The 12,940-nt window shown below is 39.8% G+C and overlaps 1 protein-coding gene across 1 annotated transcript in view; it reads left to right on the top strand.

Moving 5' to 3' along the window:
- Positions 1-270: 270 nt before the first annotated feature.
- The window catches only part of SLC4A4 (solute carrier family 4 member 4), a 400,518-nt gene continuing 387,848 nt past the window's right edge, over positions 271-12,940 (top strand). The window contains exon 1 of the mRNA XM_010384086.2: positions 271-354. The gene's annotated coding sequence lies outside the window, so the exon portion shown is untranslated. The remainder of the gene's footprint in view (positions 355-12,940) is intronic.

Below are 12,940 nucleotides of genomic sequence, written 5' to 3'. Positions count from 1 at the left end.
AAGACCCTCCCGCCCCAGCGCCTTTGCCCCGCTCTCTCGCGCTCGCCTCTCTCCGGAGCGCGCACCCACCCAGGCGGCAAAGTTGTGACTACTTGGGCGCGGGTGACTGGCGCCCCGCTCGCTCCGCGCCCCGCGCAGACAACTTCCCGCGGCTCGGCCCCGCCGCGTCCCGGGCTCGCGCCTCCAGGGATTCCGCGGTCCCCCAGCCTCCAACCCCGGCGGCGCGCCGGGCAGCGCTTCGGTGGCGGCGGCGGCCGCGGTGGCAGCGAAGGCGGCGGCGGCGGCGGCAGTGGCCGCTGCAGCCCCACACTCCGCCGCCAAACTGGAGGAGCGACGGAAGCTGGACCCCAGGAGGTGAGCGCCTGGCCCCGGCAGCTGCCGGGAGGGTCGATGGGGTCCCTGGCTACACGGCTGGGGCGGGCGCGAGCTCAGGGGCCGATCCAGTGGGGCGCGCAGGCGGCCTCAGCGCGCTCCTGGGAGGGAGAGAGAGGTCAATTGCGGGCCGGGCATCCCCTGAGCTGGGCGCGGGCGGTGTGTGGAGGCTGCTTCCGCGGAAAAGTACTTTTTTTTTTCCTTCTTAGGGTTTAGAGGAAAAGTTTGGGTGGTCCTGCTTCTCCCTCACTGCTAAGTCCCTTGCGCGCAACTGGGCGTCTTTACGAGGACTGCGGGGCCAGTGTCTGCGGCGGGCTGGGCTCGGGCTCAGTGACACGTGTGTTGCTGTGAGCCTGGGTGGTCGCCCTGTGACCAGGCACCTACTTGAGAGGAACACATCCCCAAACCCATCACAGGGGGAGATTTGGGGACTCTCAGTGCTACCGAGGCCGCGGCCCCCACTTCACTGCCCGCTCCAGGACGGAGCATTTACATCTCTCCCTGGCACGCCGAAGGCGGGGGGTGAGTCAGGCAGATTCTCTGCAAGTGGCACACACACATTTATTTGCAATGGATTTGGATAGGAGAGGCAGAGGTTAAACTGGAATTTCTTTTGGCCAGCGACAGCGGAGCTCTTCCTCAGGTACTGGGCAGCATGTGCGTCTTGGCAAGGAGAGGTGATTTCTTTTTTCTTAAGTGCATTTTACTCAGCCGTTGCCAGTCCGTTAATAAGTCACCAAAGGAAGGCAGGAGTTGGGAACTACATCAGCAAACCGCAGCAAGCACCATAAAGACAAAAGTTCTTACAGAACAAAAAGAAAAACTTGAATTGACGTGAAAGATGGAGAAGGAAGCAGTTCTACCTCTGTCCTGTCACTTTTTTCAGCGCCCTGTAAAACTGTTTTTTCTACCCTTCCTTCCCTCTCAAGGCCCTACCTTCTCAGCATAATTGATCGCAGCAAGCTCTTTCCAACTTGACACTGAAGAGCAGCGACCCCTTTGGCTTACCCTCCCCATTTCTTTTCCTAGTTTGCTTCAGTGCCGTGGAAAGTTGCTCCTAATGAGAAATCAAGAACAGCTGGGCTGTACTAAACGCTCATTGTCTCAAATCCTGGAACAGTTCCTTTCCTAAGAGACACTGTATTGTACTGTAGTTCTCTTTTTTCTTGTATCTTGGGACTTGGAGTTGTAATATTACCTGAATTAAATTAATTAAAGTGTACATTGGTCATTTGGGCTTATTTTTTTTCATTGTGATTTGAGTAGATTCGTCAATGGCATTAGAACAATATTCAGTACCTTTTTATAGCCAATGTAATGTCTTTTGAAAACGTCTCTGACTACAACTGTCTTTCTTGTGTCTATCATATTAGCATGTAAATAATTTATATGGTCATTTTAGTACTTAGACTGCAAATATTAGTATAACTTCATTCAAAGGAAGTTTGCCCGTTTGTTTTTCTATAGCTTTTATAGCTGAGAAAAAACTTTTACTTTCATTTTAAAGTTAAAAGTACTGATAGGATTCTGGTCTTTGTGGTAGATCTTGAAATTGAATGATTTGTTTTAACTGTATCCCACACTGTCAAGTAAGATGACACAGAAACTCTCCTGTATGTAGATGGAGACATGAAGGCAGTACCACTGCATTATGAGCTGTTGAGGCAGAGAGCATTTGTAGGAGTGGGGGTGACGAGAACAAGATGGGATATTTTGATAGTCCCAGCCATGTTTAAAAGAACTGAAAACTAAGAAACTCCCAACATTTTGGATTTAACTGTTCTTCAGAATCAGGGTTTTGGTGCCATTTGCTCTTTTGGGGTCATTTCTGGAGACTTACAAACATACATTAGACATCTTACCCAATGAGACTGGCAGAATGTACTCTCAGTTTAGATTAATGTATTTCTTTTAGTTCACTGTAGTCAATATTAAATAACTTTAGATATTTGAATGTTAGTGCTATGATTTCAGTCTCTTAAATGATTAAGAGACATTTTGGATTTACAAAAATGTTGTGTGAAAGAAATAAAGGCAATCAGATTTAGAGGAATAATGCGATAGAAATCGGGTAACCTTTGGGACAACTTCCAGTAGGCCCTGATGGTAATCTCATTTTTCGCTGAGTGCTGGCAGGTACAGTTTTGAGATTCTGATCCCTTGTTCTGATAAAAGTGATATCTGGCCATAGCTTACATCTTAAAGGAAAAGACAACACTTAAAGAAATGCACACTAGCTGGTGAATCATGTAAATAAACAGGATTCCTTGCCTGCCTCTGAGAGTGCTGTAGACCACGAGGACTGCTATTGTTAGGGAAGAAGAGTCCTGAGATACTCTGCTGGACTTAAGTGTGGTGAGATACATATGTGTTTCTTGGAGTTTCTTTGTGTTTATTTAAAATAATATGAATGAAATCTAAGACTGGGGTTGATAGAGAAGATTGGGAGTGGAAAGAACAAACTGAGAAGAGGAAAATCTAATGATGATTAAAATTTCTAAGCAGTTTTTTCTTGATTGCTAAATGGAAGGAATCAGAATGCATGATTTGATGGGACAAGGGAAGCTATAAGCAGAACATGGATCTCAGTTGATGCTGTTTCCAAGGACAACCTGTGATTTATGAAATTTATGTATTTTTAGGGAGTCATTTGGCAAAATGGATAAAGAACATCCAGGAAGCTAGTAAGACTTTACAAAACTGGATCTTACTACTTTTATATAATGTAGGAATCTTAGCGAAAAGGAGGATAAAGTTTTAAGGTCAGCTAAGTTGTATTCCAAATACATTTTGCCTTTCTCCCAATATTTAAGCTGTTGATACATTTGGGTCACAAAAATGGAAAATATGCTTCTGTTCTTCTGACATGAAGATGATCTTTTTATCCTCAGTAGTGCACACCTTTGGTTATTTTTCCAGCAATAGGGATGGATTCCCCTTTACTCAGTTCTGCCTAATACATGTTTACACACACACACACACACACACACACACACACACACACACACACACAAATCATTTGTAGAGGCTGATTTAATTTTGTCAGAAGCCATATTAACTACTTTCATTTTTATTTTTTATTTTTATTTATTTAGTTTTTTGAGACGGAGTCTCGCTCTGTCGCCCAGGCTGGAGTGCAGTGGTGTGATGTCAGCTCACTGCAAGCTCCGCCTCCTGGGTTCACACCATTCTCCTGCCTCAGCCTCCGAGTAGCTGGGACTACAGGCACGCACCACTACGCCCGGCTAATTTTTTGTATTTTTAGTAGAGACGGGGTTTCACCGTGTTATCCAGGATGGTCTCGATCTCCTGACCTTGTGATCCGCCTGCCTTGGCCTCCCAAAGTGCTTGGATTACAGGCGTGAGCCACCGCCCCCGGCCACTTTCATAATACTTCTGTGGCAATGGCTTTTATTGTATTTGGTAGTCTCAGCAGTGCAATGACATTTCTAACAAGACATTGAAAATACAATGAGAGCCAGGTGCAGTGGTCGCAGATACTCTGGAGGCTGAGTTGGGAGGATCACTTAAGCATGGGAGTTCGAGGCTGTCATGTGCTATAAAATTGTGCCTATAAAATTGCTATGAAATTGTGTCTGTGAATAGCCACTGCACCTCAACCTGGGCAACATAGGGAGATCCTGTCTCTAAAAAATGAACAACTGTATAAATGCTAATGGCTTTATTTACTTGCTGTGGCAAAAGCGAGATAAAACTTTTTCTTCCAATCTTCCTAATGATGCCAATAATTTTATTCCTTAATGATAATGTCTTACTTGACACTGAATATAGATGGTTCCAGACTTACTATGTTCGAGTTAAAATTTTTCAGAATTACAATGGTGTGAAAGCATTCACATTCAGTAGGGTCTATACTTCAAGTACTGATAACAACATTCTGTTTTTCACTTTCAGTACAGTATTCAATAAATTACATGAGATATCCAATAGTTTATTTGTAAAATAGGTTAGGCTTTGTGTTAGATGATTTTGCCTAGTAGGTGAATGTAAATATTCTGAACACATTTAAGGTAGATTAGGCTAAGCTATGATGTTTGGTAGGTTAGGTGTATTTGACACATTTTTGACTTGCAATATTTTCAATTTATGATGGGCTTATCAGGACATAACCCACCGTAAGTTTAGGAGCCTCTGTATTGGAAAAAGATAGTGGTAGAAACAGTAATGTTGAAACTATGTGCCTCTGTAGTTGTTTGCGTAAACCAAAACATCATCTTGTTCTTCTTTCTTGAAAACTAAGTAAATGTAAGGGATTGTCATGCTTACTGAGAAGAAGAGGAAACTATGTCAGAGAACCCTATGCTTTTCTTAAACTTAACTGCAAATTATTGGTGGAGGTAGAAATGAATATTTTATCTTTTGACTGGTGATACATGTTTGTCGAATCACTGTCAGTGAATGGGTGAATGTCCTTTTAGTCACAGCAGAAGATACTAAAGCAGATAAAAGTTTATCCTGTTTTAAAGTGATGGTTTCCATTTTCTGTTGGTAATTCCGCTCAGTAGCAGTGCCCACTTGCCGCAACTTTATTTCAGGTTCTGCAATCCAGGGAGTGTTTCATGAGAGAAGAATTTTCAGTTTGGGTGTGCCAGTTTTAGCTACCATCTTGAGAGCTAACTTTTGTTTTTCATGTAGAATGAACACAGAAAGAAATTAAGTGAAATTAGGATGTTAAAAGAAATAAACAACCACCAACTGATATTTTGGAGTTTTGTATTTTTACTTTGTGGATAATTGTGTGCAAAAGGTTTACTCCTTGACTTGAATTTAACTCGAATTTCTGTATTAGAAACCTTAAGAAAATTTTAAATAATACTCCTAGTATGCTTTTTTGGGAGATTAAAAACATCAATATGAATAAAAATACAAAATGAGAAAGGAGTATGTTATGTTTAACACTGCTATAATAGTCTATGAGTGACACAACTAGAAAAATCTACTCTTAATATTTTGAAGATACCTTCTTATTTAAGGAGAAGTTGGTGATTTTTTTTTTAAGTATATTCACTGGTTAATATTATTCTTAAAACTATTTTCAAGTAAATAAGCTTGTGGGATATGGACTTCTGTGTTAGTTAATTCTAGCTTTGGCCTGGAGATCTAATATTCACTGATAAGATCTAGTAACAACTTCATCTATTTGAAACTCCTACATTTGGCATGTTCCCCAGCAAAAAAAAGCCTCTGAGCAGGCAAAATAGAGGGTAAAACAAGAAATACATTAAAAAGAATTCACTTTACTCCTAGGACATCCCTCAGAGTCAGTTTACTTTTAATACACATACTGTTCTATGATTGATTATAAAATTTCTAATCCCATAGCAAACAGTAAACTACAAAGTAGAAGACTAAAATGGGCTTCATTGGCAAATACATGGAAAACATTGAAAAGTACCTGAAAACAGCGTGGTAGTAACGGAAGAGGGAGACAGAGGTAAGAACTAAAGCAAGCGCAGTGGTTGAGGACTATTTAGGTGTGGACTCTGCCTCACTTCATTACACCCCCTTCTCCCTCCCTCACTTTCTCCTTTCTTCCTTCTTTTCTCTTCCCCTCTTCCTTCTGTTAAGTTTTATTGAAATACATTGGTCAGAAAATTGTATGTCATCATACCATCAGTAGACAGCTCAGCGATTTACCTAAGTGAACACATGCATGTAACCAGTGCCAAGACCACAATATAGACCATTGCTGGCATCCAGAAGCCTCTTCTAACTCCCTCTTCAAGTCATTACTTCCCCCCAAGGTAACTGCTCTCCTAATTTCTGAGACAGTAGGTTACTTTCACCTATCGTTGAACTTTCTGTCAGTGAATTACATGGTATGTATTCTTGTGTGTGGCTTCTTTTGCTCCACATTATGTTGTGAGATTCATTCTTGTTTTGTGTGAAGCATCAGTTTATTCTCATTGCTGCATAGTGTTCTACTTTATAAGAACGCCACAGTACATTTATCCATTTTGTTCTTGATTTACTCATTTTGTTTGGGTTGTTTCTAGTTTTTGGCTATTATGAATCATGCTGCTATGACCATTCTTGTGTATGTCTTTTGGTGAGCATGTGGGAATTTCAGTTGTGTGTTTTGCCAGTTTAATTGATGGGACGGTTTTAGTAGATAGTGCCTTCCTTTAGAATTGGTACTAATCCACATTTCTACCAGCATTGTGTTAGAGTATTGTCTACACCACATCCTTACAAAAGGGGTTTTGTATATCTTTTTTTTTTTTTTTTGAGACGGAGTCTTGCTCTGCCGCCCAGGCTGGAGTGCAGTGGCCGGATCTCAGCTCATTGCAAGCTCCGCCTCCCGGGTTGACGCCATTCTCCTGTCTCAGCCTCCCGAGTAGCTGGGACTACAGGCGCCCGCCTCGTCGCCCTGCTGGTTTTTTGTATTTTTTAGTAGAGACGGGGTTTCACCGTATTAACCAGGATGGTCTCGATTTCCTGACCTCGTGATCCACCCGTCTCGGCCTCCCAAAGTGCTGGGATTACAGGCTTGAGCCACCGCGCCCGGCCTTTGTATGTCTTTTTTTTAAAGCCATTCTATTGGATGTATAGTTGTATCACATTGTAGTTTTAATTTGCATTTCTCAGAGTACCTTGTCTATCTTTTCATATGATTATTGTCTGTACTTTTTTTGTAAAGTACTCTTTCATGCTTTTTGCTCATGAAGTTTTTATCCAGTATCTTTTCCCAAGTAAGGATGATTTTAATACTTGGGGAGTTAACTTCTTTTATTTGTTTAGAAGACTCAGCTAACCAGGCAAACTCATTCACCAATGCTTCCATCTAATAAGTAAATTCATGGGATAAAGAGATTACAAACATTTTGAACTTGTAAAGATGATAGTCTGAATCTTTGAAACTTTATCCCTAAAAAACAAAAAACCTAAACCAAAACAATATTAAATAACTTTAATACAGCACTCAGAAACATGCAGAACTTGTCCTCAATGTTTACATAAAAGCAGAGCATCTTGTAATTTTGTATTGCCCAATGACCGATACAGATTTGTATTTGGAAGGTATGAGTTGAACATCCGGCTTTCTTGCTTATATTTGTTTGATTTTGAGAATTTAAAAAATCATCTGTGTCTTTTTTCCTTATTAAAATAATTATAAAACCTCATTCACAGAGGAGTTATGAGGAACAGATAAAGTGATCTTTATGAAATCTTGTTCAGCAGTGTAAATGGCCATATATGTTAGTTATTATTATTGTTATTGTATTCTTCAACATTCCTTATTCTTGAGTTGAATTGTGCCAGCACTGAGAACAGTTCCTGGCGTATTAATAAATGTTTGTTGGCTGAATGAATGAACAACACATTTAAGCACTTTTCTTAAGCTGTTACTCTGAGTGACTCAAGCTGTGCTTTACATATTTTTTTTCTCTAGGACTTTTACTTTTTATTGCTAAAGCTGAGTTGGAACCAAGGTTCATCAAGCATCATATTGAAAAATTGAGTCTAATAGCCAGCAGTTTGAGATCAACCATTTCACTATATAGTTCGTATTAAATTTATGCCCCCAAGTAACACACACGATTTGGAGAACCCTTGAAAATGATTACACTGCTCTTCACTCCATGAGTGATCCCCAAAGCTTACACACTGAATATTTTTAGCTTCTATAATTAGAATGGCCACAAATTTCCAGATTTAAATTATTACAGTGGTTTCTCCAGTGCTACTACTTTGGAAGCCATGTTTTGTGTAAAATTGAACATTTAAGGATGAACAATAGCTGAAAACTGGAGCTTTTATAGTCCCTTTTCAGCTTAATATGAATAAGGTGTTTCACAGATATGTTGATTACAATGTGAAAGCAAACAGCATACACCTTATACACATTTGTGTAAAGCAACAATTCTTAACCCTTTGATAGGTCTGATTTTCAGCTGTTGACTTGATGTTGTAACTATTCAAAAAGTAGTTTAGAGGCATATTTTTATTTTTAGATTAAATAGATTTAAAATTTGTATGATTTTTGTTTTGGGGAATTACATGATCTTCCTTTAAATAATAGTAGGTATCGCTTTGAAAAATCAGACTTGCAGCAGAAGAAACTTGAATATCTATATAGAAATCTAGTTAGATTTTCTTACCCAAAGACTGATGTTCTTTGCCTTTTTTCCTGAATTTGAGGTTTTTTTTTTTTTTTTTTTTTTTTTAAGAGCTTATGGTGTTCTTAGTTGTTTGCTGCCATCATTTAAGTATAGCTGTTTTGTGGTACTCAGAATACTGAGCATGTAACGTTTTACTTCAGAATAACATAAGTCAGTGTACATTTTATAAGGACGTTTACATATTAGGTAGTATACCGCATTGTGCTTGACGCAAATGTGGCCAATTTAGGGTGATTTAGTGGAAAATTGAATCATCTGGTATAGTAAACAGCTTTTGTTTTCTGTTGCAGACATAATGCTATGGAAAATTGAAATAAATGCAAGGGGTAGTTATGGTGAACCCTGTTAAACTACTGTTTTAAAAATAGTGAATTTCAGAAAAGTCTCATCTTCTGAGTGATTTCATTCCTTTGAGAAGTTAAGCTGGCTTTTTAAAAAAACAAATGCATCCAGGCGTGCCTGGTTATTGCTGTATTTAAAGCTGGAAGCAAGGCTCCTCCTTTCGGTTCTCACTTGACACGTGGGATTTAAAAAAACAAGGGTATACTATGGATTTAGGGAAGGATACTTGTTTAACAAATAGGATTATGACAGTTAAGGTAGCTAAACTGATTTCCCAAGGGAATGGGATTAGCTCTTCCATTTTTTGTGCTCTTCAGCATGGAAATCTGTTAGCCTTATTGAAATATTCCTAACGTCTCTAATACAAACCAGGCTTTTGCACCTTCTACCCCAGAAGGATCAGGAATGAGGTCCTGAAAGTGAGACTTGGTGAAATATGTTTTGTTCTGAGTGAGGAATCAGTGGGACCATCAGTTAGGCTGAAAGTTTCATGGGATCTTGAGTGTTGATGGCTGCACTCCTGAAACTCTCTCCTTGTGTATTGCATGACCACAGCTGTAGTGAGACATCACAGTTGAACTGCTTCACAAATTCCTTCGATTCCTTTGACCTCTGGAGACTCTGTCCTTAGGAATGTGAGATGAGCACTCACGATGTTAGCAGAAGGTAGGGCCTCATGGTAGGGAGTTTGCTAGAGTACTGATTACAATCGCCTTTGGAAAATGGCTGAGCATTAGCAGATTAAGCAGAAACATGCAGCTCACACATTTGCACTTTTACAAGTTGCCAGGGAAAGGGAGAAGGTGGATAGGAAATGTCTCAAAAGATTTAGATAAACTAGATCAGATAATTTCCCTGGAAAATATATTAAGAAATGAAATAAAAACACCACTCCAAAAGCGTCAGAAGAAAATAGAGTTCAAACACTTACATCTTTTTATTGGCAAAACCTTAGGCAGTGAATTCCGCACTTTAATTGATCACTTTATTGCTTACTGCTTTGCACTGCCCTTTAATTGTTTCATATGTATTCATGTTGTCTACACAGTATACTTCCCCATGGTCCTCATAGTGGCCAGAAAATGCTTATTTAATGGAAGGATACTTGCTATTTTAAAAATATGTACTGGGCGGGTGCGGTGGCTCACACCTGTAATCCTAGCACTTTGGGAGGCCGAGGAGGGCAGATCACCTGAGATCAGGAGTTCGAGACCAGCCTGGCCAACATGGTGAAACCCCATCTCTACTAAAAATACAAAAATTAGCCGGGTGTGGTGGCTGGTGCCTGTAATCCCAGCTACTTGGGAGGCTGAGGCAGGAGAATTGCTGGAACCTGGGAGGCAGAGGCTGCAGTGAGCCGAGATTGTACCACTGCACTCCAGCCTGGGCAACAGAGCAAGACTCTGTCTCAAAAAAAAAGAAAAAATGTGGACAGACCAGAGATCCCAAATCATCTTATCCAACTTTATTTAAACTGTATTTCTGGCTGGGCACAGTGGCTTACGCCCGTAATCCCAGCACTTTGGGAGGCCGAGGTGGGTGGATTGTTTGAGGTCAGGAGTTCAAGGCCAGTATGACCAACATGGCGAAACTCCATCTCTACTAAAAATATAAAAATTACCCAGGCATGGTGGCTGGTGTCTGTAATCCCAGCTTCTTGGGAGGCTGAGGTGGAAGAATTGTTTGAAGCTGGTAGGCGGGGGTTGCGGTGAGCCGAAGTTGCACCACTGCACTCCAGCCTGGACGACGGAGCGAGATTCCGTCTCAAGCAAACAAAAACAAAAACAAGAACAAAAAAACACTGTATTTCTTCTGGAGATATTCCTTCAATGCAGTAGCTGTGATCATTGCTATTAGGCTTTTTACATACTTTTTGTGAAATTTATTGTAATGAGGTTTGGAGCCCAGAGCTTTGGGGATGAACATTTGTTATTATGGTTTGTGATGTGTTATAGTTTCTTGGAAAAATTAATTAACTTATTTTGATTTGACTGTATTTGATCTGTTCTTTGAGTTGGATACAATTTTAGTTACTGATTATTTGAGATTAAAAATAAATTGTTGGCACTTTCATAAATAACTTTTTGTTTTTAAATACAGGCTCACTAGAGTTGCAAAAATATAGTGCAGAGAGTTTTTCTGTATGCTTTTACTCATCTTCCCTCAACGAACACAACTTTAAAGATGCCTGAAAAGGCCTTTACCTAAAAAGATTTATAAGGAATTACAATTTTTATGCTTGCTCTGAAGAAAAAAAAGTATTTTACTGATTATATGTATAACCACAGATTATAAGAAATAGAGACACCTTCTAACTCTCTATTTTTGGGGGTTGTGGGTTTCTGTTGGAAAAGGTGCTCATGTGGCAGGCAAGAAGGAAGAGTCATTTGTTCACTTATTTATTCATATCTCTGTGAATTTGGTGTTTGCCTCATTCAAATCATTTAAAAAATATTGATCATATTGATTACATTGAACTAAGAGTTTGAAGTCTAAATGTTGTTCCTATAAAATCTTTCGAAAATATAATGCAAATAAAAGTGAATGAGAGTAGAACTTCTTTTTTTAATTTTTGTTATACTTTTAAGTTCTAGGGTACATGTGCACAATGTGCAAGTTTGTTACATAGCTATACATGTGCCATGTTGGTGTGCTGCAACCATTAACTCATCATGTACATTAGAACATGAACTCATCTTTTTTAAAAAAAGTATTTGTTTATTTATTTTTTATTATACTTTAAATTCTAGGGTACACGTGCACAATGTTCAGGTTCGTTACATGTGTATACATGTGCCATGCTGGTGTGCTGCACCCATTAACTCGTCATTAACATTAGGTATATCTCCTAATGCTATCCCTCCCCCCTCCCCCCATCCCACAATATGCCCGGTGTGTGATGTTCCCCTTCCTGTGTCCAAGTGTTCTCATTGTTCAATTCCCACCTATGAGTGAGAACATGAGGTGTTTGGTTTTCTGTTCCTGTGATAGTTTGCTGAGAATGATGGTTTCCAGCTGCATCCATGTCCCTACAAAGGACGTGAACTCATCCTTTTCTATGGCTGCATAATGTTCCATGGTGTATATATGCCACATTTTCTTAATCCAGTCTGTCATTGATGGACATTTGGGTTGGTTCCAAGTCTTTGCTATTGTCAATAGTGCCGCAATAAATATATGTGTGCATATGTCTTTATAGCAGCATGATTTATAATCCTTTGGGTATATACCCAGTAATGGGATGGCTGGGTCAAATGGTATTTCTAGTTCTAGATCCTTGAGGAATCGCCACACTGTCTTCCACAATGGTTGAACTAGTTTACAGTCCCACCAACAGTGTAAAAGTGTTCCTATTTCTCCACATCCTCTCCAGCACCTGTTGTTTCCTGACTTTTTAATGATTACCATTCTAACTGATGTGAGATGGCATCTCATTGTGGTTTTGATTTGCATTTCTCTGATGGCCAGTGATGATGAGCATTTTTGCATGTGTCTGTTGGCTGTATAAATGCCTTCTTTTGAGAAGTGTCTATTCATATCCTTTGCCCACTTTTTGATGAGGTTGTTTTTTTTTCTTGTAAATTTGTTTGAGTTCTTTGTAGATTCTGGATATTAGCCCTTTGTCAGATTAGTAGATTGCAAAAATTTTCTCCCATTCTGTAGGTTGCCTTTTCACTCTGATGGTAGTTTCTTTTTCTGTGCAGAAGCTCTTAAGTTTAATTAGATCCCGTTTGTCAATTTTGGCTTTTGTTGCCATTGCTTTTGGTGTTTTAGACATGAAGTCCTTGCCCATGCCTATGTCCTGAATGGTATTGCCTAGGTTTTCTTCTAGGGTTTTTATGGTTTTAGGTCTAACATTTAAGTCTCTAATCCATCTTGAATTAATTTTTGTATACAGTGTAAGGAAGGGATCCAGTTTCAGCTTTCTTCATATGGCTAGCCAATTTTCCCAGCACTATTTATTAAATGGGGAATCTTTTCCCCATTTCTTGTTTTTGTCAGGTTTGTCAAAGATCAGATGGCTGTAGATGTGTTGTATTATTTCTGAGGGCTCTGTTCTGTTCCATTGGTCTATAGCTCTG

Source organism: Rhinopithecus roxellana, chromosome 2 (genome assembly GCF_007565055.1).
Source record: "Rhinopithecus roxellana isolate Shanxi Qingling chromosome 2, ASM756505v1, whole genome shotgun sequence".
Lineage (NCBI taxonomy): Eukaryota > Metazoa > Chordata > Mammalia > Primates > Cercopithecidae > Rhinopithecus > Rhinopithecus roxellana.
Note: the sequence above shows the minus strand (reverse complement) of the source record. Positions and strands in the feature narration are given on the sequence as shown.